We start from the raw sequence: 5,181 nt of genomic DNA on the forward strand, positions 1-5,181 counted from the left end.
TGTGAAGTTAATCATCCACTTGGGATGTCGTCTGAGGTGCTTTAAAAATCCTACAGAAGAGAAGGGAAAAAAATATGTATTTTAGACCAGCAAACTTTTCACCTATTGTGCCTAGTCGTTGGTCCATCTTGCAGGACTGGTAACAAAGGCCATTTCTTCTGCAAGCAGAAGATGAAATGGTACTATCCCAAGTTATTGATATTGCCCCCTGCCAGAGGTCACTTTTAATGGATAACAGATAAATATTCAGATAAACTTTTACCTTTAGAGTGAGTAAATAATTTACTAATGCATCATACTGTATATTCCACAGTCTTACTGCCATCCTTACAGCCTTGCTCAGCATCTACCTTATAGACTAGGAGTATTTTTACTCCTGCCTCTTTTGTACGAGTATGGCTATAAACTCTCAAGTCACTAAAAGTGACTCTTAAAGGTAACTCAGGTCACACACCCATTATTAACTTGGGGCACCAGTGCCTTATCTCATACAGACTGTGTTAAGAGGATGTGATGTACGAAGCAACAGTGTTCCCAATCCCTAACTACTTGATACAGTCAGTCTACAAGAAGAGTGAGGAGTAGCTGTACCACAGCATCTAAACAATCACTCTGTTAAAACATAAAGAGATCCCAGGAATAAGCTAGGGCTGGAGGTCTACTGAAGTCTTTCTAGACATCAACAAATATACACAACTCCACAAAGTGGAAACAGCTGTGGGTTTTGAAGTTGTTTTATTTTCTTACTCAGTAACCGTTTAGACATTTCAGATACTTTGTGCTTATTTTAAAAGATACGAGTGTCCTTAATCAAATTCAGGCATTTGTGAGCACTCACAAGCAGGTTATAATAGCAGCTCAGTGTGTGCAGCAGCCAGCTGTATAACCCTACAATAACAAATGTTTACAAAGCCAGACCTGTTACTAGTTCATCAGCTTCAACAAAACACTGAAATCCATGCTTATTAAAGGGACTTCTCACCTGCTCACAGGCAAACTCAGTGCTTTGCTGAACCAGGACCAAAGAAACAGGCCAAGACTTGGGAGAGAGCGGTGGAGTCACTCAGCCTCATTGCCTTTACATCTGCCTTTGCAGGGTGGGAAATCTTAAGATGTCCCTCTAGTTGTACCCACTTGCTGGGACATCTCACTCATATTTTGCATGTAAGAGACCTGAGATCCAAGTTACCCTAAGTATACATAATAGTGTAAGTATACATAACACAGCAAGCCACTCTATCCAGCTATATCCCTGCTGTTATATTACCTGTAAGTTATTTTATATATAGGTTGCTTTGTTCAGTAGCAGAAAGTCTTCCAGACAGTGAGTTGCCTGCCTTTCCAATGATTTGGGAAATACTATTCCAGGTCAGATGGTAGGTTAAAGTAAAAAAAGCAGAAGGCACACTCATGTTTGGTACCGCATCACTGAAAACACTCTGCGATAGGAAGGAAGATCAGCATTCTACAAGCAGCTCACCCACAGCTTTACCAAAATAGAGAAGCCATCTTTTTCCACAGGCCAGTCCAGCACATTGATCTAATCTCTAGCCTAGCTCCTTGCCAGGCATTTAACTAGGGTACTTTTGGCACACTTCACAACATTGTGGGGTTTCCCTCTAAGGCAGTGCTATCAGTCCTTCTGAAGCCAGAAGAGTGCACTAGTCATGGAAGGATCCTACAACACCATAGGTTAGTTTACAGCTAACTCTGTTCCGGACATAATACTTCAACTCTCAAATGAAATTTCATATAGGCATAAAGAGATTTTTAGTCTTTATTCATAGAGTTTAAGTCCAAAGAAGACATACGAATTAATGGGATAACCTCTAATGGCACAAAGTAAATTGAGTCTGATTTACCACACAGCTTATGCCAGAGCAAAAGTAATTTCCTCAGATAGTCCACAACTTCTGAACTAAATAACTTCTTGAACTAAAATACCCTGTTCTGAATAGGAAGTCTAAGACTGGGATAGATGTCCTGAATCGTTAAGTCTCATTCCTTCTCACTGTAGACAACTGCATCATATAATCCCTTTCATAAATGAATGCAGCCCTTCCCTAGAACCGTGCAGGCAGTTTTGCTCCCACTATTCCTGTTGTTCTAGAACCTCACCCCTCTAATGAGCCACCTTCTAATTACCAGCATAAATGTAATCATAACCAGCTTGTAGCTGTTCATTCTTGTAGAATATTGCCCTTCAGCTTAGCTAGTTTTTCCCTCCCTCATATTTACCTCTTGGTATATTTATAGATATCAAAAGCTTCTCCCTGAAGACCTCATTTTGCAAGGCTAGAGATAAGGGGCTCTTTTAGTCTCATAAGAAAAGCTCACCGCTCTCCCTCTGCACCTGTTCCAGCTTTAGTGCACATCATATGAAAGAGCTGGGTTTTATTTTTCTCACTCCCTTTCATAGACATGGGTGACCACAACTGCATCTCGAAGGCAATGTGCAGCCTCACCAAAGCACTGTGTAAAGGCATTTGGTACTTTCCACTCTCCTAGGGAATACCTCACCTGATCGCATTTGCCTTTTTTACAACCACATTACACTGGTGGTCAACATTCACAGACAAGCCAACACAACTGGAGCAGAGGAATCTCAGCTGGCCTTGCTTTTGCAAATGCCAGATGTGGGAGTGCAGGGGGCCTATTACAATGATACTGGAACAGATTAATGAAGCACAGGTCTGTGCCAGATCCCCACAAGATCAAGGATCTCTGTACTACAGTCCATTGCAAAATTTAACAGGCCCATGGTTACCCTATGGTTGATTAGTATATCCAGATCTTTTCCTCCTCTGCTGTTTCTAAGTAGTGCTCTCCCAGGTTTTGTGCCCACTTTATTACTACTTCTAATGTGCGATTTTGCTTTGTGTCATTAGAGTTTATCATATCCTTACTAATCCCCTGGGTCAGTCAACTCTTCCAGTAAAATACCTACCTTCTAACAGCCCCCCCCTTCAGCACAATGTTGTCACATTCTCTTTTGTCATTTCTTTGTCTATCTTATCATTCTTCTATCAATCCTTATTTCCCCCACTTAAGGTAATAACTTCCCCATGTGTCATTGTATCAAATGATTTCTGAAGGCCAGAGATCAGAATTACTGCTTTTCCTCTCTCTAGGAAAAACCTTCCCCTTTTTCAGAGAAAGATATTGTATCACAGCGTCTCACATTTACCCCTAAATTACAACTTTATTTACAACTTCAAATTTATTCTGAATTCTCATTTACTGGTAAATGCATCATTCCTTCTCCCCCATTCACCTAAACATAAGCAGTTCATCTGTACTTTATGAATCATATTATCAAATTTACTTTGACAGACTGACTTTAAATCCTTGCTACTGGACCTGCCATTTCGTATGCCATTTTTTTGTACTTCTTAACCGTCTTAATCCACTAAATTCTTTGATTCATCCCCCAGACGTTGGTACTTTTCATATCAGATAAAGAATTTATATGTTATATAAACCATATGTATATGGTTATATAAAACTGGTTCTTTTTTCCCTTTGGCATATGAAAAAGTTGGGAACCAGATACTTTCAGGTACAGTATTCTTACTTCAGGAACTTAGAAAATAGGAGGCAGCCACTTTATTCAAACAAGCTGAGATTTTTAAAACTTCATTCTTAAATGCATACAGATGCTTCTTAAAGAGCAGCTTGATTTTCAGTGTTAAGTATCAAACAACTTCCAGTGAAGATAATGGGAGCTACAAAGTCCTTAGAACTTCATGGGGGAAAAAAATGACTGAAACAACTACTAAATGCAGACATGAGACTTCTAGTTTTGACTATATCTGTAAGTTTTGATCAACATCGGAGACAGTTCTGACACTAAATGCCATATCCAAAATAAATATGAATATATTTACTTGGAGTGCCCGTATCCAGCTGCAATTCTGATGAAGCTAAAATTTATACCAGAATGTCATGGGCTTTTTTTGGTTTTAGACCAGAGTCAGCTGATGTCCCAGACGTTGGTGGATCCAGACTAGAACTCAAAACACTTCAGAGACTTCGCATATTTCCACCTGAAAAGCCTTCTGAGAATAAAAAGCAATTAATCAACCTGAAGACCTTCAGGTGCAGATATAAATGCAAGTAAAGTGTTTGCAGCTTTGTTCATTCAGTGCAAACAATGCAGACAAGTGAAACAGTATTTCCATATTTCAAATATGAGTGTCTCCTCAGCTCAGGAATCAGTTTACCTAGACTGTTATAGGGGATTCAGTCAGCACAGGAGTGCAGTTCTTAGCACCTGCCAGTAAAATGCACCAGACCCTGCCTGAACACTGGAGCTGAATACTGGTCTAACTTTCAGCTACCATCTTACTACAAAAGGAATCAGTAGAAACGTGATAGATGGATGTAACACATGAAGGGAGAGAGATTTCCTCCCATGTCACTGCATCAACACCAAGAGGGTCAGCAGTATGGGTGATGGTCAAAAGTCAGTGTGGAAACCCCACACTATTAATCAACTCTCTGCCCCCAGTCACCTCATTTTCCACTTCACAACTAGTTTCACCCCCCAGCTTTTTAACCCTGAGGCCATTGGAATTGTTCAGCCACATGGTCATTTCCCATTCACGAGTGTGGCCTGGGATGTGCAGAGCATGGGGAAAAAAAATAACGTGATAAACTGTGGGAAGAGCAAGGTTTGGCGAGGGCCAAAAAAAAAGAATTCCCTCTCCATCAGTGCAGGTGGCTTGACTAGTAAGAGTGCCAGAGGGCAGGAAGAGGCTCCTGGTTTTGCCATTCTGCCTCCAGAGATCTTGCCCCGCACACCTAGGCTGACCAGGAAGACGGGAGAGACCGCAGGACTTACATATATTTATGCTTGGGCTGCATTTTCCCCCTCGTGTCGCCGTTCCTCCCCCCAGCTCCTCCATGCAGCTTCAGGGACCAAAGTCCCAAACCCGAAGGCAAACCTACTCATTTTAAGCAGCAAACCTCAATTAACAGAGATGACACAACGTCACCCCTAGACCGCTCCAGTCAGTCCCCTTACCGTCACCTTGAAGAAAGAAAAGAGGGGAGAAAAGCTACGATAGCCAACCCCGCACAGACCAGCCCTCCAAAGCCCCCGACCGCCCTCTCCCCGCCTGAAGGCTCGCGGCCGGCAGACACCTCCCCCGGCAGCGAGGAGGGGGCCCGGGCCGCCGC

This window comes from Fulmarus glacialis, unplaced genomic scaffold, assembly GCF_000690835.1.
Source record: "Fulmarus glacialis isolate BGI_N327 unplaced genomic scaffold, ASM69083v1 scaffold10149, whole genome shotgun sequence".
NCBI lineage: Eukaryota > Metazoa > Chordata > Aves > Procellariiformes > Procellariidae > Fulmarus > Fulmarus glacialis.